This window comes from Eretmochelys imbricata, chromosome 7 (assembly GCF_965152235.1).
Source record: "Eretmochelys imbricata isolate rEreImb1 chromosome 7, rEreImb1.hap1, whole genome shotgun sequence".
NCBI lineage: Eukaryota > Metazoa > Chordata > Testudines > Cheloniidae > Eretmochelys > Eretmochelys imbricata.
In genome coordinates, this window is record NC_135578.1 from 53,293,620 (window position 1) to 53,321,486 (window position 27,867).

The window sequence follows — 27,867 nt, forward strand, 5'->3', positions numbered from 1 at the left end:
GTTCACTGGTGTTGTGGGAGGATTCCTAAGAACATGACTCAGTGGGTAGTGGCTCTCACTCTGCTGCTAACAAACACACTGTGTCCTTTCTACTTATCAGCTGAACTGAACTGGCTTCTCCTTACACACATGGATGGTTAACTTGATTTTAGCTAAGCTTGACTACCTGCATTTTAATTACTGGGGTCACAAGGTGGTGCAGCAAGGCGTTTTTTTATAGTAGATATTTTAGACTTAGTTCAGTGATACATGCTGCTGGTTTTTTGTACTTTGATCTGATAGTGCAAAGATGACCAGAATTGTTGCTGTTACAAAGTGGGGGAGAGTGGCTGACAGCAGTTGTACACTGAAACTTAACATGTTAAAACCAAGCACGATTGCTGCCTCATCACTTACATTTTGTACTACACTTTGGGAAGACACTTTATATTACACAAGGGAAGTCAATGAGGTGTAGGAGCTAGTGCACAGGACTGGCAGTCAGGAGTCCTAGCATCTGTTCTTAGCTTTGCTATTGACTTGCTGGGTGGCCTTCATGTAAGCTCTGTGCTTTTAGTTTTCCCCCCTCTGATAAATTGGGATAATCACCTTTTGTAAAATACTTTCAGAACTTCAGGTGAAGAGCACTACAAAAAGCACAAGTTATTTAGGTCCATATATATACAGCCCTCAATCCTGTTACAACTCCTGTTGACATCAGGGGAAATTACACTACTCAAGTGGGGGGGGAGGGAGGGAGAGAGAGTGATATGCTATTGAAACAATGTAATTTTGCTTTCAGTGTGCTGTTGATGATAGTAATGTTGGGAGAAGGGTTCTCTCTCAGAAGCAGAGTAGCAGCCGTGTTAGTCTGTATCCGCAAAAAGAAAAGGAGTACTTGTGGCACCTTAGAGACTAACAGATTTATTTGAGCAAAAGCTTTTGTGAGCTACAGCTAAGTGAGCTGTAGCTCACGAAAGCTTATGCTCAAATAAATTTGTTAGTCTCTAAGGTGCTACAAGTACTCCTTTTCTTCTTTCAGAAGCAGGAAGTCAAAAAGATACGGTGAGTAAATAGACCCTCCAATGAAGGTAAACTTGTTCTACGGTCTTGTTAGCATCTGCCAAATCTTCAGTTTTCTTTATACAATATGTACCCATGGCACTTTCCATCTTGCTCTGGCTATTGTTTTCTACAAAGCACCCTCTGTTTGCTATGTAAACTCATCTCGGTGGAATTCCTATCCAGTCCAGTATCCTGTCTCCGATGGTATCCAGTTCCATGTGATCCAGAGGAAGGTGTAAGAACCCTGCCGTGGGATTGTTTGCCTCTCTTTCATTGTCTTCTCCTAATCTCTAATAACTAGAGACTGACTTGAAGCCCGGGAGCATGAGGCTTAATATCCTTTCCAGATTTTTGTTAGCATTAACTACTAATTCATGGAAGTATTATGACCTGTGTTTATGCAGGAGGACAGACTGGATCACAATGATTCCTTCTTAAAATCCATAATTCTAGATAGTTATCCATATAGGAGTCAATTCTTTTTTGAATCTGCACTCAAAGACATCCTGTGATGATGTGCAGGTAGTCTAGTTACATGGTGTGGAAAAATACTTCCTTTTTATCCTTTTTACATGTCTGTAAAGCGCCAGGTCTCTGTCCTGTGGAGTTTACAGTCTACATAGACAACAAATAGATGAAGGATGGAATGCAACAAAACAACAAAGTGATCTGTTAAGTTTGAGGTAGTATTAGTTTATTTTTGTGGAGAAAGATTTAAAGATGTTTGTTTCCTTCATACTACTTTAGGAGCAGGATTTGGAGCTGATAATCCTCTTGGAAGAAGTGAGTTTGAAGGCTGTGGAAGTAGGTACAGAACTATTCAGGGAGGGGTTTCCAGGCATATGGACTCACAGGAAGGAGGCACAGAGGCAAACCTGATACATATGTACAAGCCATTCCTAAGTCTGTGCAGGTGGGAGAAGAGATGGCCACTGCTACCACCAGGGAAGGCTTGAATTAGTGTTTTGATACTTTACCTGCTGCCAGAAACGTGCTCTGGTAATTTACCATGCATGTGAGCTGAAAATAGGTAGAAGCCAGATTTTTTGCTGCCTGTACTAAGTACTGCTAAGAGAGAAATAGCTTAGTGGCTGTGGCTGCATTTGGCTTCCCACTCAGATGGATTGTAGTGTGTTTGTTTTTCTCAACAGGTGACTTAAATGTATTTACATGGCTGCCAAACAGCTAGGTTGTTTGTATTCCTCTTTATTTAATGATTCCTCTTTATTTAATGTAACAGAGTAGCTAGTATGTTATCAAGGGTGGATCCCTACTAGACAAAACTTTGCTAGTTACTGTCCTTTAACTATGTATAATCAGTTGCAAGGTAAATGGGGTAGAATAAAAATATAGGTTTCAGAGTAACAGCCGTGTTAGTCTGTATTCGCAAAAAGAAAAAGAGTACTTGTGGCACCTTAGAGACTAACCAATTTATTTGCGCATGAGCTTTCGTGAGCTACAGCTCACTTCATCGGATGCATACTGTGGAAAGTGTAGAAGATCTTTTTATACACACAAAGCATGAAAAAATACCTCCCCCCACCCCACTCTCCTGCTGGTAATAGCTTATCTAAAGTGACCACTCTCCTTACAATGTGTATGATAATCAAGGTGGGCCATTTCCAGCACAAATCCAGGGTTTAACAAGAACGTCTGAGGGGTGGGGAGGGGGGTAGGAAAAAACAAGGGGAAATAGGCTGCCTTGCATAATGAGAGACTGGGAGTGGCTAAGTCATTATGCAAGGTAACCTATTTCCCCTTGTTTTTTCCCACCCCCCCCCTCCTCAAACGTTCTTGTTAAACCCTGGATTTGTGCTGGAAATGGCCCACCTTGATTATCATACACATTGTAAGGAGAGTGGTCACTTTAGATAAGCTATTACCAGGAGGAGAGTGGGGTGGGGAGAGGTATTTTTTCATGCTTTGTGTATATAAAAAGATCTTCTACACTTTCCACAGTATGCATCCGATGAAGTGAGCTGTAGCTCACGAAAGCTTATGCTCAAATAAATTGGTTAGTCTCTAAGGTGCCACAAGTACTCCATTTCTTTTTAATAAAAATATAGTAATCAAACTGTTCCTAGCATGACTTTAAAAGTGAAGGTAATTAGCATTGGAAAAATGTCCTGAGGACTGTGGTAGATTCTCTATTACTGAAAGTAAAGGAGTACTAGTGGCACTTTAGAGACTAACCAATTTATTTGAGCATAAGCTTTCGTGAGCTACAGCTCACTTCATTGGATGCATTCAGTGGAAAATACAGTGAGGAGATTTATATACACACAGACCATGAAAAAATGGGTGTTATCATACACACTGTAAGGAGAGTGATCACTTAAGATGAGCTATTACCAGCAGGAGGGCGGGGGGGAGGGGAGAAAACCTTTTGTAGTTATAATCAAGGTGGGCCATTTCCAGCAGTTAACAGGAACGTCCGAGGAGCGGGGGTGGGGAGGGAAATAGTTTTACATTGTGTAATGACACATCCACTCCCAGTCTCTATTCAAGCCTAAGTTAATTGTATCCAGTTTGCAAATTAATTCCAATTCAGCAGTCTCTCGTTGGAGTCTGTTTCTGAAGTCTTTTTGCTGTAATATAGAGACTTTTAGGTCAGAAATTGAGTGACCAGAGAGATTGAAGTGTTCTCTGACTGGTTTATGAATGTTATAATTCTTGACACCTGATTTGTGTCCATTTATTCTTTTACGTAGAGACTGTCCAGTTTGACCAATGTACATGGCAGAGGGGCATTGCTGGCACATATCACATTGGTAGATGTGCAGGTGAATGAGCCTCTGATAGTGTGGCTGATGTGATTAGGCCCTATGATGGTGTCCCCAGAATAGATATGTGGACACAGCTGGCAATGGGCTTTGTTGCAAGGATAGGTTCCTGGGTTAGTGGTTCTGTTGTGTGGTGTGTGGTTGCTGGTGAGTATTTGCTTCAGGTTGGGGGGGCTGTCTGTAGGCAAGGACTGGCCTGTCTCCCAAAATCTGTGAGACTGATGGGTCGTCCTTCAGGATAGGTTGTAGATCCTTGATGATGCATTGGAGAGGTTTTATTTGGGGGCTGAAGGTGATGGCTAGTGGTGTTCTGTTATTATCTTGGACCTGTCCTGTAGTAGGTGACTTCTGGGTACACTTCTGGCTCTGTCAATCTGTTTCTTCACTTCAGCAGGTGGGTATTGTAGTTGTAAGAATGCTTGATAGAGATCTTATAGATGTTTGTCTCTGTCTGAGGGGTTGGAGCAAATGCGGTTGTATCGTAGAGCTTGGCTGTAGATGATGGATCGTGTGGTGTGGTCTGGGTAAAAGCTGGAGGCATGTAGGTAGGAATAGCGGTCAGTAGGTTTCCGGTATAGGGTGGTGTTTATGTGACCATCGCTTATTAGCACCGTAGTGTCCAGGAAGTGGATCTCAGCCTGGACCAGTCCACACAAGAGGTTGATGGTGGGATGGAAACTATTGAAATCATGGTGGAATTCCTCAAGGGCTTCTTTTCCATGGGTCCAGATGATGAAGATGTCATCAATGTAGCGCAAGTAGAGTAGGAGCATTAGGGGACGAGAGCTGAGGAAGCGTTGTTCTAAGTCAGCCATAAAAATGTTGGCATACTGTGGGGCCATGCGGGTACCCATAGCAGTGCCGCTGATTCGAAGGTATACATTGTCCCCAAATGTGAAATAGTTATGGGTGAGGACAAAGTCACGAAGTTCAGCCACCAGGTTTGCCGAGACATTATCGGGGATACTGTTCCTGACGGCTTGTAGTCCATCTTTGTGTGGAATGTTGGTGTAGAGGGCTTCTACATCCATAGTGGCCAGGATGGTGTTTTCAGGAAGATCACCGATGGATTGTAGTTTCCTCAGGAAGTCAGTGGTGTCTCGAAGATAACTGGGAGTGCTGGTAGCATAGGGCCTGAGGAAGGAGTCTACATAGCCAGACAATACTGCTGTCAAGGTGCCAATGCCTGAGATGATGGGGCGTCCAGGATTTCCAGGTTTATGGACCTTGGGTAGCAGATAGAATGCCCCAGGTGGGGGTTCCAGAGGTGTGTCTGTGCAGATTTGTCCTTATGCTTTTTCAGGGAGTTTCTTGAGCAAATGCTGTAGTTTCTTTTGGTAACCCTCAGTGGGATCAGAGGGAATGGCTTGTAGAATGTGGTGTTGGAGAGCTGCCGAGCAGCCTCTTGTTCACATTCTGACCTATTCATGATGACAACAGCACCTCCTTTGTCAGCCTTTTTGATTATGATTACAGAGTTGTTTCTGAGGCTGTGGATGGCATTGTGTTCTGCACAGCTGAGGGTATGGGGCAAGTGATGCTGCTTTTCCACAATTTCAGCCTGTGCACGTCGGCGGAAGCACTCTATGTAGAAGTCCAAAGTCTGTTGTTTCGACCTTCAGGAGGAGTCCACCTAGAATCCTTTTTTTTTGTACTGTTGGTAGGAAGGTCTCTGTGGATTAGTGTGTTGTTCAGAGGTGTGTTGGAAATATTCCTTGAGTCGGAGACGTCAAAAATAGGATTCTAGGTCACCACAGAACTGTATCATGTTCGTGGGGGTGGAGGGGCAGAAGGAGAGGCCCCGAGATAGGACAGATTCTTCTGCTGGGCTAAAAGTATAGTTGGATAGATTGACAATATTGCTGGGTGGGTTAAGGGAACCATTGCTGTGGCTTCTTGTGGCATGTGTCTATCACTGGTAATTCTTAAGATCAAGACTGGATATTTTTTTTAAGATATGCTCTAGTTCAAAAGGAATTATTTTGTGTAAGTTTTCTGGCCTGTGTTATACGGGAGGTCAAACCGAATGATCACAGTGGTCTCTTCTGGCCTTGAAATCTTTGCTACAGGTTCAGTAAACACTCCAAAAGAAGGATTAAAAATAGAAGTAAAAAAACCACTATGTACACTTTGTACAGAAGGCAAGCACTTGTAGTTTATGAAAAATAGCTCATCAATAACTGATAGTAGGAATGTTTTCTCTTTGATTACTATCCTGAATAAATTTTATGTTTAACCACATCGTGGGCCAGACAAGGGGTATGTCTACACTACGGAATTAGTTCGAATTTATAGAAGTCGGTTTTTTAGAAATCGGTTTTATATATTCGAGTGTGTGTGTCCCCACAAAAAATGCTCTAAGTGCATTAAGTGTATTAACTCGGTGGAGTGCTTCCACAGTACCAAGGCAAGCGTCGACTTCCGGAGTGTTGCACTGTGGGTAGCTATCCCACAGTTCCCGCAGTCTCCGCTGCCCATTGGAATTCTGGGTTGAGATCCCAATGCCCGATGGGGCTAAAACATTGTCGCGGGTGGTTCTGGGTACATATCATCAGGCCCCCATTCCCTCCCTCCCTCCCTCCATGAAAGCAAGGGCAGACAATTGTTTCGTGCCTTTTTTCCTGAGTTACCTGTGCAGACGCCATACCACGGCAAGCATGGAGCCCACTCAGGTAACCGTCACCCTATGTCTCCTGGGTGCTGGCAGATGTGGTACTGCATTGCTACACAGTAGCAGCAACCCATTGCCTTCTGGCAGCAGACGGTGCAATACGACTGGTAGCCGTCATCGTCATGTCCGAGGTGCTCCTGGCCACGTCGGCCAGGAGCGCCTGGGCACACATGGGCGCAGAGACTAAATTTGGAGTGACTTGACCAGGTCATTCTCTTTAGTCCTGCAGTCAGTCCTATTGAACCGTCTTATGGTGAGCAGGCAGACGATACGGATTGCTAGCAGTCGTACTGTACCATCTTCTGCTGGGCAGGCAAGAGATGAGGATTGCTAGCAGTCGTACTGGACCATCTTCTGCCAGGCAGGCAAGAGATGAGGATGGGTAGCAGTTGTATTGCACCATCTTCTGCCGGGCAGGCAAGAGATGAGGATGGCTAGTAGTCGTATTGCATCATCTTTTGCCGAGCAGCCATGAGATGTGGATGGCGTGCAGTCCTTCTGCACCGTCTGCTGCCAGCCAAAGATGTAAAAGATAGATGGAGTGGATCAAAACAAGAAATAGACCAGATTTGTTTTGTACTCATTTGCTTCCCCCCCTCCCCTGTCTAGGGGACTCATCCCTCTAGGTCACACTGCAGTCACTCACAGAGAAGGTGCAGCGAGTAAATCTAGCCATGTATCAATCAGAGGCCAGACTAGCCTCCTTGTTCCAACTTAAGTGCACCATTTCTTATTGGAACCCTCCGTGAAGTCCTGCCTGAAATACTCCTTGATGTAAAGCCACCCCCTTTGTTGATTTTAGCTCCCTGAAACCAACCCTGTAAGCCGTGTCCCCAGTCGCCCCTCCCTGCATCAGAGCAACGGCAAACAATCGTGCATCTGAGTTGAGAGTGCTGTCCAGAGCAGTCACAATGGAGCACTCTGATGGGGCTAAAACATTGTTGCGGGTGGTTCTGGGTACATATCATCACGCCCCTGTTCCCTCCCTCCCTCCGTGAAAGCAAGGGCAGACAATCGTTTCTTGCCTTTTTTCCTGAGTTACCTGTGCAGACGCCATACCACGGCAAGCATGGAGCCCGCTCAGGTAACCATCACCCTATGTCTCCTGGGTGCTGGCAGACGTGGTACTGCATTGCTACACAGCAGCATCAACCCCTTGCTTTGTGGCAGCAGACGGTACAGTACAACTGGTAGCCGTCATCGTCATGTCCGAGGTGCTCCTGGCCACATCAGCAAGGAGCGCCTGGGCAGACATGGGCGCAGGGACTAAATTTGGAGTGACTTGATCAAGTCATTCTCTTTAGTCCTGCAGTCAGTCCTATTGAACCGTCTTATGGTGAGTAGGCAGGCGATACGGATTGCTAGCAGTCCTATTGCATCATCTTCTGCCGGGCAGCCATGAGATGTGGATGGCATGCAGTCCTTCTGCACCGTCTGCTGCCAGCCAAAGATGTAAAAGATAGATGGAGTGGATCAAAACAAGAAATAGACCAGATTTGTTTTGTACTCATTTGCTTCCCCCCCCCACCCGTCTAGGGGACTCATTCCTCTAGGTCACATTGCAGTCACTCACAGAGAAGGTGCAGCGAGGTAAATCTAGCCATGTATCAATCAGAGGCCAGACTAACCTCCTTGTTCCAATAAGAACAATAACTTAGGTGCACCATTTCTTATTGGAACCCTCCGTGAAGTCCTGCCTGAAATACTCCTTGATGTAAAGACACCCCCTTTGTTGATTTTAGCTCCCTGAAGCCAACCTCTAAGCCATGTCGTCAGTCGCCCCTCCCTCCGTCAGAACAACGGCAGACAATCGTTCCGCACCTTTTTTCTGTGCGGACACCATACCAAAGCAAGCATGGAGGCCGCTCAGCTCACTTTGCAATTAGGAGCACATTAAACACCACACGCATTATCCAGCAGTATATGCAGCACCAGAACCTGGCAGAGCGATACCGGGCGAGGAGGCGACGTCAGCGCGGTCACGTGAGTGATCAGGACATGGACACAGATTTCTCTAAAAGCATGGGCCCTGCCAGTGCATGCATCATGGTGCTAATGGGGCAGGTTCATGCTGTGGAACGCTGATTCTGAGCTCGGGAAACAAGCACAGACTGGTGGGACCACATAGTGTTGCAGGTCTGGGACGATTCCAAGTGGCTGCGAAACTTTTGCATGCGTAAGGGCACTTTCATGGAACTTTGTGACTTGCTTTCTCCTGCCCTGAAGCACATGAATACCAAGATGAGAGCAGCCCTCACAGTTGAGAAGCGAGTGGCGATAGCCCTCTGGAAGCTTGCAATGCCAGACAGCTACCAGTCAGTCGGGAACCAATTTGGAGTGGGCAAATCTACTGTTGGGGCTTCTGTGATGCAAGTAGCCCACGCAATCAAAGATCTGCTGATACCAAGGGTAGTGACCCTGGGAAATGTGCAGGTCATAGTGGATGGCTTTGCTGCAATGGGATTCCCTAACTGTGGTGGGGCCATAGACGGAACCCATATCCCTATCTTGGCACCGGAGCACCAAGCCGCCAAGTACATAAACCGCAAGGGGTACTTTTCAATAGTGCTGCAAGCTCTGGTGGATCACAACGGACGTTTCACCAACATCAACGTGGGATGGCCGGGAAAGGTACATGACGCTGGCATCTTCAGGAACTCTGGTCTGTTTCAAAAGCTGCAGGAAGGGACTTTATTCCCAGACCAGAAAATAACTGTTGGGGATGTTGAAATGCCTATAGTTATCCTTGGGGACCCAGCCTACCCCTTAATGCCATGGCTCATGAAGCCGTACACAGGCAGTCTGGACAGTAGTCAGGAGCTGTTCAACTACAGGCTGAGCAAGTGCAGAATGGTGGTAGAATGTGCATTTGGACGTTTAAAGGCGCGCTGGCGCAGTTTACTGACTCACTTAGACCTCAGCGAAACCAGTATTCCCATTGTTATTACTGCTTGCTGTGTGCTCCACAATATCTGTGAGAGTAGGGGGAGACGTTTATGGCGGGGTGAGAGGTTGAGGCAAATCGCCTGGCTGCTGGTTATGCACAGCCGGACACCAGGGCGGTTAGAAGAGCACAGGAGGGCGCGGTACGCATCAGAGAAGCTTTGAAAACCAGTTTCATGACTGGCCAGGTTATGGTGTGAAAGTTCTCTTTGTTTCTCCTTGATGAAACCTCCCGCCCCTTGGTTCACTATACTTCCCTGCAAGCTAACCACCCTCCCCTCCTCCCTTTAATCATTGCTTGCAGAGGCAATAAAGTCATTGTTGCTTCACATTCATGCATTCTTTATTCATTCATCACACAAACAGGGGGACGACTACCAAGGTAGCCCAGGAGGGGTGGTGGAGGAGGGAAGGAAAATGCCACACAGCACTTTAAAAGTTTACAACTTTAAAATTTATTGATTGCCAGCCTTCTTTTTTTTGGGCAATCCTCTGTGGCGGAGTGGCTGGTTGGCCGGTGGCCCCCCCCACTGTGTTCTTGGGTGTCTGGGTGTGGAGGCTATGGAACTTGGGGAGGAGGGCGGTTGGTTACACTGGGGCTGTAGTGGCAGTCTGTGCTCCAGCTGCCTTTGCTGCAGCTCAACCATACACTGGAGCATACTAGTTTGGTCCTCCAGCAGCCTCAGCATTGAATCCTGCCTCCTCTCATCACGCTGCCACCACATTTGAGCTTCAGCCCTGTCTTCAGCCCACCACTTACTCTCTTCAGCCCGCCACCTCTCCTCCCGATCATTTTGTGCTTTCCTGCACTCTGACATTATTTGCCTCCACGCATTTGTGTGTGCTCTGTCAGTGTGGGAGGACTGCATGAGCTCAGAGAACATTTCATCACGAGTGCGTTTTTTTTTCTTTCTAATCTTCACTAGCCTCTGGGAAGGAGAAGATCCTGTGATCATTGAAACACATGCAGCTGGTGGAGAAAAAAAAGGGACAGCGGTATTTAAAAAGACACATTTTATAAAACAGTGGCTACACTCTTTCAGGGTAAATCTTGCTGTTAACATTATATACATAGCACATGTGCTTTCGTTACAAGGTCGCATTTTGCCTCCCCCCACCGCGTGGCTACCCCCCTCAACCCTCCCCCCTCCCCGTGGCTAACAGCGGGGAACATTTCTGTTCAGCCGCAGGCAAACAGCTCAGCAGGAACGGGCTCCTCTGAATGTCCCCTGAAGAAAAGCACCCTATTTCAACCAGGAGACCATGAATGATATCTCACTCTCCTGAGGATAACACAGAGAGATAAAGAACGGATGTTGTTTGAACGCCAGCAAACATACACTGCAATGCTTTGTTGTACAATGATTCCCGAGTACGTGTTACTGGCCTGGAGTGGTAAAGTGTCCTACCATGAAGGACGCAATAAGGCTGCCCTCCCCAGAAACCTTTTGCAAAGGCTTTGGGAGTACATCCAGGAGAGCCGTGAATGCCAGGGCAAATTAATCCTTTCACATGCTTTCTTTTAAACCATGTATAGTATTTTAAAAGGTACACTCACCGGAGGTCTCTTCTCCGTCTGCCGGGTCCAGGAGGCAGCCTTGAGTGGATTCGGGAGGTACTGGCTCCAGGTCCAGGGTGAGAAACAGTTCCTGGCTGTCGGGAAAACCGGTTTCTCCGCTTGCTTGCTGTGAGCTATCTACAACCTCATCATCATCATCTTCTTCGTCCCCAAAACCTGCTTCCGTGTTGCCTCCATCTCCATTGAAGGAGTCAAACAACACGGCTGGGTGGTGGCTGAACCCCCTAAAATGGCATGCAGCTCATCATAGAAGCAGCATGTTTGGGGCTCTGACCCGGAGCGGCCGTTTGCCCCTCTGGTTTTCTGGCAGGCTTGCCTCAGCTCCTTAAATTTCACGTGGCACTGTTTCGGATCCCTGTTATGGCCTCTGTCCTTCATGCCCTGGGAGATTTTGACAAAGGTTTTGGCATTTCGAAAACTGGAACGGAGTTCTGATAGCATGGATTCCTCTCCCCATACAGCGATCAGATCCCGTACCTCCTGTTCGGTCCATGCTGGAGCTCTTTTGTGATTCTGGGACTCCATCATGGTCACCTCTGCTGATGAGCTCTGCATGGTCACCTGCAGCTTGCCACGCTGCCCAAACAGGAAATGAGATTCAAAAGTTCGCAGTTCTTTTCCTGTCTACCTGGCCAGTGCATCTGAGTTGAGAGTGCTGTCCAGATCGGTCACAATGGAGCACTCTGGGATAGCTCCCGGAGGCCAATACCATCGAATTGTGTCCACAGTACCCCAAATTCGAGCCGGCAAGGCCGATTTAAGCGCTAATCCACTTGTCAGGGGTGGAGTATGGAAATCGATTTTAAGAGCCCTTTGAGTCGAAATAAAGGGCTTCATTGTGTGGACGGATGCAGGTTTACATCGATTTAACGCTGCTAAATTCGACCTAAAGTCCTAGTGTAGACCAGGGCAAGATTTTGATTTAGCTATACCAATATAAAGTCGGAGTAACTCCCTTAGCTTCAATGGACTTTCCCTTGATTTAGGCTGATGTAACTAAACGTCACAAGCTGGGTTGGTTTAGCTACACTACTTGTTGGGACATGATCACCCTTTAAAGCAGGGTTGCTCGGTGCCCTACGCTTTGGAATAAACTTCAATCGACATTCTTGTAAGACGAGACTCCGCCTTTCTTTTCCGTAGGCAGTCCTAGTTCTCCCCCCTGTGAGCTGGGGCATACTCTGCTCGCTGAGCTGCTAACGAAACCTCAAATAAATCTGTTAGTCTCTAAGGTGCCCCAAGTACTCCTTTTAAAGAAACCTAGTCAGCTCAGCTAACTAATCCCCTAAGAAGCGCCTCTGCAGCTGAGACTCCAAGCTAATGCCGCGCTCCCTGTTCCCTGTGCGCTAACTAGCGTGTATCCGGCTCACACCGGCGCTGCTTTGGGGGCGGTTCTCTCGGTCTGTATTTCCTAGGGGAAGGATGTCACATGCTTCAGCCCCCATACACATGGCCGTGCCAAGCCCAGAGTAGCTCCCATGTCCCAAAGGACAAAGGCGGGTAGAGGTGCCCACCTCTTCTTTCTCTCGTTGACAAGCTCCCTACCTGCCCTGGAAGGGATTAGCCAGAGCTGGGAGGCCTCTCCTGCCGGGTACCAGCTGCACTAGCACCCCGGGCACGACCCCATGCTGCCATGGAGGGGGGTCTCTGGGGCCGCAGCGGCCCGGCCCGAGGGACCTGGGGACGCGGCGGGACGAACTCCGTTAAACCCCCTCACCCTGTTTCGCGGCTCTACCCATGTCAACAGCCAGAACCAGACCCCCGCCGGGGCAGGGCTGACCGGATTCCCCGCAGAGAGCGGCCCGCCTCCGCCTTCGCCTTCCGCCTCCTCCTCCAGCGGCGCGGCCAGGAGCTTGCGCTGCCCTCGGGGCGGGTCCCGGGGAAGGGGCGGAGGCGGCCCAGCCCTACAGGCTCCATTTTGCGGGCGCGGTGGCGGCGAGTTGACGGCTCAGGTGAGTGGGGGCGCGGGGGCGGCACCGGCCCGGCGCCTCCCTCCCCGGCAGCGCTTCGGGGCTTTGCGTTCCCCGGGCAGGGACGCCACAGCGGCTCCCCGGCGTGGGCAGTCCCCGGCGTGTAACCCCCGTGGCCCAGGCCGCCCCGGGGAGCCCCCTTGAAACGCGAGGGGTTTGGCGCCAGGCCAGCCCGGCGGGGCCTGGGACGTTGTAGGGTCGCCAGCCCGGGCCCCTTTCCCTTTCCACCCGGAGGCGAGGCGGGGCGGGCAGCTCGGTCCCGCCCGCCTCCTGCCTCCCCTCCGCGGGGGAGAGGCTCCCTGGCCCGCCTGCCCTGAGCCGTGCAGGCCAGAGTGCAGCCCCGCACAGCCTGGGAGGGCGGCCCTGGGCTCCCCAGGCGGCTAGAGTTGCGCCTGGGCTTAGGCTGGAGTCCATAATTAATTTTCAAAATAATTTTAAGGGATGTTTATTTTTAAGCTTTTTATAAACATTTAAAAAGGAGCAGACAGTAATTATTGATTGACCTACGTGTTGATTTCCAAAAGTGAAAGCTCTATAACTGTTAAATCACAATTTGTCAACATTTGGGGGGGAGGGATAGCTCAGTGGTTTGAGCATGGGCCTGCTAAACCCAGGGTTGTGAGTTCAATCTGTGCCAAAAATCTGGGGCAAAAATTGGGGATTGGTCCTGCTTTGAGTAGGGGGTTGGACTAGATGACCTCCTGAGGTCCCTTCCAACCCTGATATTCTGTGATAACATCACATGTGAAAATACATAAAGTAAATATCCTTAAATCAATATCTAAAGCAGCATTTTTCTTATGTTGCCTATTTGTAAAATGATTATTGATGGAAATTGTTTCCTTTGGCTTGCATGCATACAGTGAAATCCACATTTATTGATATTTACCAATAAAAATGTAATCCTTCCAAGCCTAATTATACCAGTTATACCCCTGCTGTGGATGCAGTTGCATTGGTATAGTTTATTTCCCTTCCCATAGCACCTTTAGGGCATGGCTACACTTGCAGATGTAGAGCGCTGTGAGTTAAACTTCGTACAGCACAGTAGGGAAAGCGCTGCAGTCTGTCCACACTGACAGCTGCAAGCGCACTGCCATGGCCACATTTGCAGCGGCATTGGGAGAGGTGCATTGGGGGAAGCTATCCCACAGAGAGCCTCTTCCCATTCTGGTGCTGTGGCTTGTGGGAAGGGGGTGGAGGGGTGCAGGGCATTCTAGGTCCTGTCCCAACGCCCGGTGATGCATTGGTTTGCATCCCAGCATTTCCTTTGCTTCCATCCACATTTGGTGCCATCTTTCAACGGTTTTTGTACTGCGCACTCTGTCTTCCCTTTCGGTTGGCGGCAGTGGAGCCTGAACTGCTGAGGAATATGCTGACGAGTCTCACCAACGCATCACATTTGGCAGTCGAGATATTCCTTAAGATCCAAAGTGACAGTGAGGACTCCGACGATGATATTGACTCGAGTAATGCAAACGACATGAGTTTGCTTGTAGCATTCACGGACATGCTCACCACCATGGAACAGCGCTTTTGGGCGCGGGAAACGAGCACTGAGTGGTGGGATCACATCGTCATGCAAGTCTGGGATGACGAGCAGTGGCTGCAGAACTTTCAGATGAGAAAAGCCACTTTCGTGGGACTGTCTGAGGAGCTCACCCCCACCCTGTGGCGCAAGGACACGAGATTGAGAGCTGCCCTGACGGTGGAGAAGCGGGTGGCTATTGCAATCTGGAAGCAGGCAATTCCAGACAGCTACTGAATGGTCGCTAACCAGTTTGGAGTGGGGAAGTCGACTGTTGGAATCGTGTTGATGCAAGTTTGCAGGGCCATTAATCGCATCCTGCTCAGAAGAAACGTGACTCCAGGTAACGTGCATGACATTGTGGCTGGCTTTGCACAAATGGGTTTCCCTAACTGTGGAGGGGCGATAGATGGCACACATATTCCAATTCTGGCACCAGCCCACCTAGCTTCCAAGTACGTTAATCGGAAGGGCTATTTCTCTATGGTTCTCCAGGCGCTTGTGGATCACCGTGGGCGTTTCATTGACATTAACGCAGGCTGGCCCAGAAAGGTGCATGACACACGCATCTTTCGGAACACTGGCCTGTTCAGGAAGCTGCAAGCCGGGACTTTTTTCCCAGACCAGAAGATCACCGTAGGGGAAGTTGAAATGCCCGTTGTGACCCTTGGAGACCCCGCTTACCCTTTGATGCCGTGGCTCATGAAATCCTACATAGGGAGCCCTGACAGCAGCAAGGAGCGGTTCAACGACAGGCTGAGCAGGTGCAGAATGACTGTGGAGTATGCTTTTGGCCGTTTAAAGGGTCGCTGGTGCGCTCTGTATGGGAAGCTGGACCTGGCCAATAACAGCATCCCCGTGGTTATATCCGCGTGCTGTACCCTCCATAACATTTGTGAGGGGAAGGGTGAAAGATTCACTCAGGCATGGAACTTGGAGGTTCAACACCTGGAGGCTGAATTTGAACAGCCAGAGAGCAGGGCTATGCGAGGGGCCCAGCGTGGGGCTGCAAGGATTAGGGATGCCTTGAGGGAGCAATTTGAGGCTGAAAGCCAACAGTAATGTCTGGTGGGGTGCCCTGCACGGGAGTGAAGTGCGGTAGGAATCTGTTTGCTACGTATGATACACTGACTTGCAGTGCCTGTTGCTTTCCTGGGCTAAGGTTTCTTTTATGTTATGCAATAATAAAGAATGTTTTCAAAGCCAAAAAATCAATTTATTGAAAACAAACACAACACAACTGCTTGGGAAACACAAAGGTCAAGGGGGTGGGGTGGGGAACGGTACAATCACAGATTTGTGTATGTCCCGTCTGGAGTGCTGTGCAATGCGTGCTGCACTTCAGGATGGCTATACTGCATGGTGATGGGCGTTGAGTGCAGTGGGTAAGGGTCATAGTTTTCGGGGCTGGGTGGTGAAGCTACAAGTGTTGGAGGCAGCGGGTGGCAGTAAGAACCTGGATGTTGGGGAAAGTGGTTTGGAGGTAACATGGTGGCACAAGGGAAAGAGTTTTGGGACAAGAGCTGGCAGGGCAGGGGGGTGCAGTAGTGCTCCGCCTGCATGGCTACGAGCGCCTGGATCGAGTCCACTTGGCGCTCCATGATGCTTATCAGCCACTCTGTGCTTTGGTGCCGGTGATCCGTATTCTGCTGGCGGACCCTCCTTTCACTCTCCTGCCACTCCTGCACTTTTTTATTTTCATTAGTTGAATGCTGCATGACTTCTTTGCTTCTACATGGCCTCTTTCTGATTCTTTGCAGCCTCTTGGCTGTTGATAATATGGACGGCTGAGATCTCAAGGTTGCAACTGTAAAGGCAAAATGCAACACTTAACAGAGGCAGCATTGTTCACACCAGACAGAGCAATGATTGCCCCATACTCTAGGGAAAGCACAGTCTACACAATAGCATAATTTGCCTGTCCCAAAGCGAGCGCACACAACCCATGGGAGCCCCAAAATGGTGAGTAAGCACAGGGTGAAGCGTGACTGATGGTTTCACGGCTGTACTGTCCTCTGGGTTTCTGTGCCTTGGGAAGAGGCAACAGCAGCAGGGGACCGCTATGGTGAACATTGTACCCACATTTTCCACAGGATTTTGACCTGGAAGATATCTCGCTGCAGAGGGTGACCTGGGAAGCAAGGGAGGGTCTTCTACTGCAATGCGGCTTCCACCTTGGCTCACGTGCAGCTTGCCTGTATGCAACAATGGTCCCCCCGCCCCTCATGGCACAGTGGCGTGGACAAGTTAGACTTACTGGGACGAGGACAATAGTGGCTCTCCCAAAAAACCTGCGCAAGCATATTGCCCAAGTTTTAAGAGATCACTGAGGCTGATTACCGCGATGAGAGAGAGCACATCAACGCCCTATTCCGCATCTAGGCATGCATGCAGCCCTAACCCTCCTCACGCCAAGAGCCCACACTGAATAACTTCCTTCCCAAAATGAAAGCCGCTTACCAGGAACCTCCTCTGGTGTTTGTTCTTCCCCAAGCACCGGCCACCGCGACTGGCTTGAGAACAGCTCCTGGCTTCATGCACCTATGGATTCTGGGGTGTCTTCCTCCGCCGGAGCACCGTCGTTTCCGCTTTGCTGGCTCCTCCTCCTCCTGCCTTGTTGCACTGGCCTCTGAGATGTCCATGGTGGTACTCGGTATGGAGGTGGGGTTGCCCCCAAGTATCGCGTCCAGCTCTTTGTAAAAACAGCAGATCGCGGGGGCAGCACCGGAGCAGCTGTTTGCCTCTCTGGCTTTGTGGTAGGCATTCCGCAGCTCCTTCACTGCAGTGCTCCCCGGTCATGACCTCTTTCCAGCATGGCCCTTGATATCTGCCCAAAGATATTGAAATTCCTGTAGCTGGAGTGCAGCTGGAACTAGACAGCTTCCTCCACCCAAACACTGATAAGGTCCAGCACTTCGCCATTGCTCCATACTGGGGATCGTCTGGCGCATGGAGGCATTGTGACCTGGAAAGATTCACTGAGAGCACTCCACGTCTGGCTGAGCAAACAGGAAGGGGATTTTCAAAATTCCCAGAGAATTTAAAGGGAGGGTCTTACTGTTGGTCACCTGAGGGCAGGGTAGTAGAGTTCAAAGTGATGACCAGAGTGGCTAGAACAGGCATTGTGGGATACTTCTGGAGGCCGATCAGAGTGCAATAATAGACCAGGGCGTCCACACTGGCGCCGTAGCGCTCCAGCGGGGGCATAGCAAACATTATTCCACTCAGCGAGGTGGAGTACCAGGAGCGCTCTAGCCGTGGACTCAGAGAGTTCTACGTGCCTTGCCAGTGTGGACGGGTAGTGAGCTAGGGTGCCTGGGGCTCCTTTATTGTGCTGTAACTCGCAAGTGCAGCCAGGCCCTTATACTGATACACTTTAGTCCACACTAGGAGCTTGTACCACTTGTATGTCAATATAGTTAAAGTGGTACAACTTTCTAATGGAGACAATGTCTTGTTTGAGTATGTCTACACTGCAACTGCATCTGCAGCTGACCCATGCCAGCTGTCTCTGGCTGCGGCGGGGCTGTTTAATTGCAATGTAGACTTTTGGCTGGGTATGGGGGACAGGCTCTAGGACCCTGCGAGGTGGGACAACAACCTGAAGGAAACAAGGAAGCAACCTGAGCCCCACACAAATTGGAGTCAGGTGGCATGGGCCCACCATCATGCCATGGTTGCCTAATTGCAATGTAGACACAGTATTTGGGGCCCCTGTATGTGAAAAACTGGTTCTGATTTTCCTCAGCTTCTCCTATCCTTTTTCTAGTACCCATCTAGAAAATGAGGGCTCTCCATTTTGTTTAAAAATACTGAAAAGTGTAATTAAAATGTGGGAAGGACAATATAATGAGGAGATTACAGGTGCTCTCTGCCCTTGAGCCACATGCACTCCATTTACTGGCTGTCCTTGTAGTGACCCTTGGAGAGGGATGAGAAATCAGAAATGTGTAAATGCTTTTCCCTTTCCTGAAATTAGTTTTGTAGAAGCCAAAAGAGAATGTTTCTTCTTGCCTTATTCTGTAAACTGCTGTTCACACTTGATTTTAATTTCTGCTTCTGTCCACACAGCTCTTCTTGGAATTGTCTATCTCCTAGCATAATTATGAACTGAAATGATTTGTTGATGCTCTTATATGTACCTCTTAATCCTTTCTGTGCTTTCCTGTGGCCAGATGAAGACTGTGGGAGTCTTTAAAGTTTGCTCTTTTATTTTCAAGTTAACACAGTAAAAGGAATCACCTACGACTTTGTACATGCTCTTTCTACTAGATTTTTAATATGTTTTTGCTTTGCTGTCTACACCCCTTTTCTGCCACTTTTGCTAAGGAGGGGATCTTTGGAGGCTGCAGGAAGTGCAGACAAAGGGCTGTTAATGCATTAAGTTTGTGAGTGGCTTTTGGAGTTACACTTTCTAGGAAGAAAAGGAGTACTTGTGGCACCTTAGAGACTAACCAATTTATTTGAGCATAAGCTTTCGTGAGCTACAGCTCACTTCATCGGATGCATAAAGTGGAAAGTACAGCGAGCAGATTTTATATATACACACAGACCATGAAAAAATATACATTGTAAGGAGAGTGATCACTTAAGATGAGCTGTTACCAGCAGGAGAGTGGGGTGGGGGGAGAGAAAACCTTTTGAAGTGATAATCAAGGTGGGCCATTTCCAGGAGTTAACAAAAACGTCTGAGGAACGGGGGAGGAGGGGGGTGTGTGGGAGGGAAAGGGAGGAGGAATAAACAAGGGGAAATAGTTTCACTTAGTATAATGACTCAACCACTCCCAGTCTCTATTCAAGCCTAAGTTAATTGTATCCAATTTGCAAATTAATTCCAATTCAGCAGTCTCTCGTTGGAGTCTGTTTTCGAAGTTTTTTTGTTGAAGGATACTCACTCTGAGATCAGAAATCGAGTGACCAGAGAGATTGAAGTGTTCTCCGACTGGTTTATGAATGTTATAATTCTTGACATCTGATTTGTGTCCATTTATTCTTTTGCATAGAGACTGTCCAGTTTGCCCAATGTACATGGCAGAGGGGCATCGCCGGCACATGATGGCATATATCACATCGGTAGATGTGCAGGTGAACGAGCCTCTGATAGTGATTAGGCCCTATGATGGTGTCCCCTGAATAGATATGTGGGCACAGTTGGCAACGGGCTTTGTTGCAAGGATAGGTTCCTGGGTTAGTGGTTCTGTTGTTTGGTGTGTGGTTGCTAGTGAGTATTTGCTTCAGGTTGGGGGGCTGTCTGTAGGCAAGGACTGGCCTGTCTCCCAAGTTTTGTGAGAGTGATGGGTCGTCCTCCAGGATAGGTTGTAGATCCTTGATAATGCGTTGGAGAGGTTTTAGTTGGGGGCTGAAGGTGGCGGCTAGTGGCGTTCTGCTATTTTCTTCATTGGGCCTGTCCTGTAGTAGGTGACTTCTGGGTACTCTTCTGGCTCTGTCAATCTGTTTCTTCACTTCAGCAGGTGGGTATTGTAGTTGTAAGAATGCTTGATAGAGATCTTGTAGGTGTTTGTCTCTGTGTGAGGGGTTGGAGCAAATGCGGTTGTATCGTAGAGCTTGGCTGTAGACGATGGATCGTGTGGTGTGGTCTGGGTAAAAGCTGGAGGCATGTAGGTAGGAATAGTGGTCAGTAGGTTTCCGGTATAGGGTGGTGTTTATGTGACTATCGCTTATTAGCACTGTAGGGTCCAGGAAGTGGATCTCTTTGTGTGGACTGGTCCAGGCTGAGGTTGATGGTGGGATGGAAATTGTTGAAATCGTGGTGGAGTTCCTCAAGGGCTTCTTTTCCATGGGTCCAGATGATGAAGATGTCATCAATGTAGCGCAAGTAGAGTAGGGGCATTAAGGGACGAGAGCTGAGGAAGCGTTGTTCTAAGTCAGCTATAAAAATGTTGGCATACTGTGGGGCCATGCGGGTACCCATAGCAGTGCCGCTGATTTGAAGGTTTACATTGTCCCCAAATGTGAAATAGTTATGGGTGAGGACAAAGTCACAAAGTTCAGCCACCAGGTTTGCCATGACATTATCGGGGATACTGTTCCTGATGGCTTGTAGTCCATCTTTGTGTGGAATGTTGGTGTAGAGGGCTTCTACATCCATAGTGGCCAGGATGGTGTTTTCAGGAAGATCACCGGTGGATTGTAGTTTCCTCAGGAAATCAGTGGTGTCTCGAAGATAGCTGGGAGTGTTGGTAGCATAGGGCCTGAGGAGAGAGTCTACATAGACAGACAATGCTGCTGTCAGGGTGCCAATGCCTGAGATGATGGTGTGCCCAGGATTTCCAGGTTTATGGATCTTGGGTAGCAGATAGAATACCCCAGGTCGGGGTTCCAGGGGTGTGTCTGTGCAGATTTGTTCTTATGCTTTTTCAGGGAGTTTCTTGAGGAAATGCTGTAGTTTCTTTTGGTAACCCTCAGTGGGACCAGAGGGTAATAGCCTGTAGAAAGTGGTGTTGGAGAGCTGCCGCGCAGCCTCTTGTTCATATTCCGACCTATTCATGATGACAACAGCACCTCCTTTGTCAGCCTTTTTGATAATGTCAGAGTTGTTTCTGAGGCTGTGGATGGCATTGTGTTCTGCACGGCTCAGGTTATGGGGCAAGTGATGCTGCTTTTCCACAATTTCAGCCTGTGCACGTCGGCGGAAGCAATCTATGTAGAAGTCCAGTCTGCTGTTTCGACCTTCAGGAGGAGTCCACCTAGAATCCTTTTTTTTGTAGTGTTGGTAGGAAGGTCTCTGTGGATTAGTGTGTTGTTCAGAGGTGTGTTGGAAATATTCCTTGAGTCGGAGATGTCGAAAATAGGATTCTAGGTCACCACAGAACTGTATCATGTTCGTGGGGGTGGAGGGGCAGAAGGAGAGGCCCCGAGATAGGACAGATTCTTCTGCTGGGTTAAGAGTATAGTTGGATAGATTAACAATATTGCTGGGTGGGTTAAGGGAACCGTTGCTGTGGCCTCTTGTGGCAAGTAGTAGTTTAGATAATTTAGTGTCCTTTTTCTTTTGTAGAGAAGCAAAGTGTGTGTTGTAAATGGCTTGTCTAGTTTTAGTAAAGTCCAGCCATGAGGAAGTTTATGTCGAAGGTTGGTTTTTTTATGAGAGTATCCAGTTTTGAGAGCTCATTCTTAATCTTTCCCTGTTTGCTGTAGAGGATGTTGATCAGGTGATTCCGCAGTTTCTTTGAGAGCGTGTGGCACAAGCTGTCAGCGTAGTCTGTGTGGTATGTAGATTCTAATGGATTCTAATTTCAGTCCTTTTGGTATGATGTCCATCTGTTTGCATTTGGAAAGGAAGATGATGTCTGTCTGTATCTGTACAAGCTTTTTCATGAAGTTGATAGATTTCCACTGCATATGGCTAAATGCAGTGCCTTGCATAATGACAGGTTTCAGAGTAGCAGCCGTGTTAGTCTGTATTCGCAAAAAGAAAAGAAAAGGAGGACTTGTGGCACCTTAGAGACTAACCAATTTATTTGAGCATAAGCTTTTCTGAGCTACAGCTCACTTCATCAGATGCATAAAGTGGAAAGTACAGTGAGCAGATTTTATATATACACATAGACCATGAAAAAATATACATTCTCAAGGACCAGTCTGTGAGATCTCACTGACACAGTTTAGGAAGGCAGCAAGCTGCTCTAAGGCATTCAGAGGTAAGTGAGTTCATGTGCTGTGGACACGCAGCTGGCTAATGTTTAACAAGTACTTAGTCCCATATTATGCAAGTGATTTAATTTCTCTCCTGAAAAGCATCTGCACATACTGAAAGCTATTTCAGTAAATGTTACTGCCAGGTTACATTAACTTTTGAAAACTGATTACTACAGTGTTTGAACCACAGCTGAGGATTAGTCTCCAATCCAGTTCAATGTACTGTAGTTGTAATATGGGCGGTGCTATTGAAACTATGCCCTCTGTGCAAGCCATTTACATAATTTTTAAGTCATCCATTCTTTATTTTCAAATTGAATAAAATGAATTTTTTTATTTTAACAGACGAAGAAAATACAAACAATGTTTCTATGGTGATGGTGCCCAAGGACTCCAAATAGGGATTAGAGCCTCATGAAAATTTTTACAACACAAATATATTCCATGCCACAGATACAGTCCCTGCCCCAGAGAGCGCACAGTCTGTGATTTAGAAAATACAAAACAGGCGAATAAATAGACAAAGGGGAGGGAGGAAAGTTTTAAAAAAGGTACCAGTAGAGATGGCTCTAATTCCATATGTTAGCAATGTCACAGGTGGTCACAAGCGTAAACTGGCAGTTAACTTGCTAATCAAAATCTTAGACAACTTGAACAACTGGTCTGTTTTATTTGAAAATTAGAAGTTTGAAATTCCTTCCTGTTCCCGCCCTCCCTCATGTGAAGGTATCTATTTTCACTCTTTTGCTTTCGCTAATAAATCAAAGGGAAAAATGTAGGTTAAAACATTTGTTTAGTTTTCTTGTCTGGTACTAAAATCTTAAATTATGAAAAATGAAATTTTATGTTAATGTTTTTAGCATGTTTCAAGACATAGTTAAAGGATTGTTGGATCTCATTTGCTCTACAAAATGAAACTGTTTTAACTGTTGGGGAAACAACAGTGTTGCATTTTGCAGTACAGACAGGACTGTGGTATGACTCAAATTATATAATACATTTTAAATCTGATATCTTTTAAATTTTGTTATGGAAACTATACAAACAGGGTCCTTGGTTTCATAAACCTCCTCCAGTCCCCTTAGAGTGGCAAGCTTCCCAGTTAGGGCTATAATTTATTAATGGAATTCAACAAAGTAGACAAGCTGAAAATTATATATTTTTTTTCTTTCAGTTTTAGTAATTTTTGTTGGGTAATGATAAGTAAACCACTTTAAGCAATAACTGTGAAACTGACTGGTCTTGTTACTGTCAAAATGGAGCTATATGCAAAGTGTAAATGGCATAAATATCTGAAGACATACATGATTCAAACCCAAAATTTTAACATTCAAATATAAATTGTACTTAATAGAGGAAACTTGAGTTTAACAAGTGTCACCGTGCCTCAATGGGTTACAGCTGAGCATGCCAGATTCAGGACAAACTGCTGAGAAATAAGGGCCAACTGATTGTTATTCTTCCATACGATGTACCACTCCAGTAACTAAACTTCTGTCTCACCACACTGGTTAGCAAGAAGTCAGAAATACAGTTTCCCAGCCCTTGTTTCACCACCCAGACACTAGACTTAATGATGAGTCCCACTTGCATACTATGGGACTTTATTCCCATAATATGGGAATCACTTACATAATATGGGACTTTATTTAGAAAAGCTGGACGAGCACAAGTCCATGGGGCTGGATGTGCTGCATCCGAGTGTGCTAAAAGAGTTGGCAGATGTGATTGCAGAGCCATTGGCCATTATCTTTGAAAACTCATGGCGATCGGGGGAAGTCCCGGACGACTGGAAAAAGGCTAATGTAGTGCCCATCTTTAAAAAAGGGAAGAAGGAGGATCCTGGGAACTACAGGCCAGTCAGCCTCACCTCAGTCCCCGGAAAAATCATGGAGCAGGTCCTCAAGGAATCAATTCTGAAGCACTTAGAGGAGAGGAAAGTGATCAGGAACAGTCAGCATGGATTCACCAAGGGCAAGTCATGCCTGATTAATCTAATTGCCTTCTATGATGAGATAACTGGCTCTGTGGATGAGGGGAAAGCAGTGGATGTGTTGTTCCTTGACTTTAGCAAAGCTTTTGACACGGTCTCCCACAGTATTCTTGCCAGCAAGTTAAAGAAGTATGGGCTGAATGAATGGACTATAAGGTGGATAGAAAGTTGGCTAGATTGTCGGGCTCAACGGGTAGTGATCAATGGCTCCATGTCTAGTTGGCAGCCGGTATCAAGTGGAGTGCCCCAAGGGTCGGTCCTCGGGCCGGTTTTGTTCAGTATCTTCATAAATGATCTGGAGGATGGTGTGGATTGCACCCTCAGCAAGTTTGCAGATGACACTAAACTGGGAGGAGAGGTAGATGTGCTGGAGGGTAGGGATAGGATACAGAGGGCCCTAGACAAATTAGAGGATTGGGCCAAAAGAAATCTGATGAGGTTCAACAAGGACAAGTGCAGAGTCCTGCACTTAGGACGGAAGAATTCCATGCACAACTACAGACTAGGGACCGAATGGCTAGCCAGCAGTTCTGCAGAAAAGGACCTAGGGATTAGAGTGGATGAGAAGCTGAATATGAGTCAACAGTGTGCCCTTGTTGCCAAGAACGCCAATGGCATTTTGGGATATATAGGTAGGGGCATTGCCAGCAGATCGAGGGACATGATCGTTCCCCTCTATTTGACATTGGTGAGGCCTCATCTGGAGTACTGTGTCCAGTTTTGGGCGCCACACTACAAGAAGGATGTGGAAAAATTGGAAAGAGTCAAGCGGAGGGCAACAAAAATGATTAGGGGTCTAGAACACATGACTTATGAGGAGAGGCTGAGGGAACTGGGATTGTTTAGTCTGCAGAAGAGAAGAATGAGGGGGGATTTGATAGCTGTTTTCAACTATCTGAAAGGGGGTTTGAAAGAGGATGGCTCTAGACTGTTCTCAGTGGTAGCAGATGACAGAACAAGGAGTAATGGTCTCAAGTTGCAGTGGGGGAGGTTTAGGTTGGATATTAGGAAAAACTTTGTCACTATGTGGGTGGTGAAACACTGGAATGCGTTACCTAGGGAGGTGGTGGAATCTCTTTCCTTAGATATTTTTAAGGTCAGGCTTGACAAAGCCCTGGCTGGGATGATTTAGTTGGGGATTGGTCCTGCTTTGAGCAGGAGGTTGGACTAGATGACCTCCTGAGGTCCCTCCCAACCCTGATATTCTATGATTCTGTGAGTGGCTATTTAAAACCAATTTCATCAAAGGGTTCTTCTAATCCTAAGAGATGAACCATGTAGTCAGGCCAATATATAACTCAGATCTTACCCAATAATCATGCTATTGCCAGTCCTTTTATTATCTAACATCTAAAGGTTTATTTATAAGAGAAAAGAAAGAGAAAAGAATTAAAACGGTCAAAGGAATCAAATACGTACAGTCATTGCAAAGTTCTTGGAACAGGTTTGTAGCAGTGATGGAATTAGGGTTGCGAACTTTCTAAGTGCAGAAAACCGAACACCCTTGCACTGCCCCCGCTCACTCAATCCCCCCTCCCTCCATTGCTTGCTCTCCCCCACCCTTACTCGCTCATTTTCACTGAGCTGGGGTAGGGGTGCAGGAGGGGGTGCAGGCTCTGGGGTGGGGCTGGGGATGAGAGTTTTGGGGTGCAGGAGGGGGTTCCGAGCTGGGGCAGCAGGTTGGGCTGTGGGAGAGGGTTTGGGGTACAGGCTCTGGGCAGTGCTGAGCTCAGGCAGCTCTCAGGAAGTGGGGACATGTCCCTCTGGCTCCTAGGTGGAGACGTGTACAGGGTGCTCTGCAGATCCTCCCTGGACACTCCTCCACCTAGGAGCCAGACATGCCGGCTACTTCCTGGGAGCTGCGTGGAGCCGGGCAGGGAGCCTGCCAACCCTGCTGCGCTGCCAACCAGACTTTTAACAGCCCGGTCAGCAGTGCTGACCGGAGCCACCAGGGTCCCTTTTCAGCCAGGTGTTCCGGTCGAAAACAGGACACCTAGCAACCCTAGATGGAATAAACTGCTGGCTTGTAATGTCTCTGGTAACTTCCAAAAGATTGGAAGGTCCTGAGTCTATTGGTTGTAATGCTCCTGTTAGGGTAAGTCCAGAGATCAGATCAGGAAAGAAGCAAAATGGAGATGCTTCCAGGGTCTTTTATACTTTCTCCCGTGTGGAGGGGATGCTCTCAGTCTTAGTTTGTGGAAAACTACAGGTGTATCATGGAGTCCAGGGTCATATGAGCCAGTCACATGCCCTTGAATGCTTTGATGAATCATAGCCAGAGCCATTACCCATATTTTGGCTAAGGCATCCACAGGATGGCCCACCTTGCAGGGATAATCTTCTTCCTTGGCCATTTGTGTTTGTTAATGGGCCATCAACTTGAATGGTCCATTCACAATGTGCAGGCTAAACTAGATGCAAACTATCTTGTGGGTGTTACGCCAGGAGCAAACACATTTGAAATACAGGTATGTAGTCAATATTCATAACTTCAGATACAAAAATGATATACGCATACAAACAGGATAATCATATTCAGAAAATCATAACTTTTCCATTGACACCTTACATGAGATAATTTGTACAAGATTTTTGCAGTTGTATAGCAGTGGTAGCAACAATGATGTACATGGTCATACGTTAATCCTATAACATCACAATAAGTTCCTTTTTAATTGAAATTTGACTAAAGTTACTATATTCAGCCAAAAAAAGGGGGAGGGGAGAAAAATTCACTGTTTCTTTGGTAGAAATAAGTAGTAATTTGTAATATGTGTGGTTAAACATTAAAACACAAATCTGAAAACCTAAAATACTCATGCTGCATTAGGGATGCTTCCCCTTAATTTATCATATTTACTTTGATCAACTTGATCCATCTCCCAAAGCCTTCTGTTGCTTGTCTTTGGCACGGACGCTAAGGTTGCTTTACTTCTATAGTTGTCACATCATAGTGTTAACAGTATGACTTAGAGTGAGAGACTGACTACATGTAATCCTATACTATTTTTGTTTCAGCACTTGAATTTGGTCTGATACACTTTGATTTTTTTAATGTTTCTGCTTTAATTCTCAGCAAGTTAACTTTGTAAATGCTTGCTACTGTCTGTGTAGATGATGGTCAGTAAAAATGAAAGATTCCTGTTAAACATTAAGTTTTACTATCTGGTATGTTATGCTGAAATGGAGTTTTTAGTCCTGGGGGAATTCTGCGCCAAAACATTAAAAATTCTGTACACAATATTTTAAAATTCTGGTAAAATAAGAATTAGATAAGTTAACGGAGGCGAGGTCCACCAATGGCTATTAGCCAGGATGGGCACGGATGCAAAACCATGCTCTGAAGCATCCCTAGCCTATGTTGTCAGAGGCTGGGAAGGGGCGACAGAGGATGGATCACTTGATGACTACCCCTTCTGTACATTCCCTCTGAAACACCTGGCATTGGCCACTGTCAGAAGACCGGATACTAGGTCTAGATGGACCATTGATCTGACCCAGTATGGCCGTTCTTATGTAAAATTCTGCATATTTTATTTGTCAAAATAGCACAATATAATCATGCTCATTTCAATTATTTTGGTAATTTATTTCAAAATACCTGTCAGCAAGTATGTCTGTAACAATACAGTTTCAGGAAATTTTGGGGGGGCAAATAGATTCCCTACTAAGCATATTAATATAGTCTGTCCCCCTC

General features: G+C 47.0%; 1 protein-coding gene across 2 annotated transcripts in view; it reads left to right on the forward strand.

Moving 5' to 3' along the window:
- Positions 1-12,889: 12,889 nt before the first annotated feature.
- Positions 12,890-27,867, forward strand: part of ANXA7 (annexin A7) — a 57,049-nt gene continuing 42,071 nt past the window's right edge. The window contains exon 1 of one of the 2 annotated variants that reach the window (XM_077822672.1): positions 12,890-12,972. The gene's annotated coding sequence lies outside the window, so the exon portion shown is untranslated. The remainder of the gene's footprint in view (positions 12,973-27,867) is intronic. The other variant, XM_077822671.1, reaches the window with a different exon arrangement.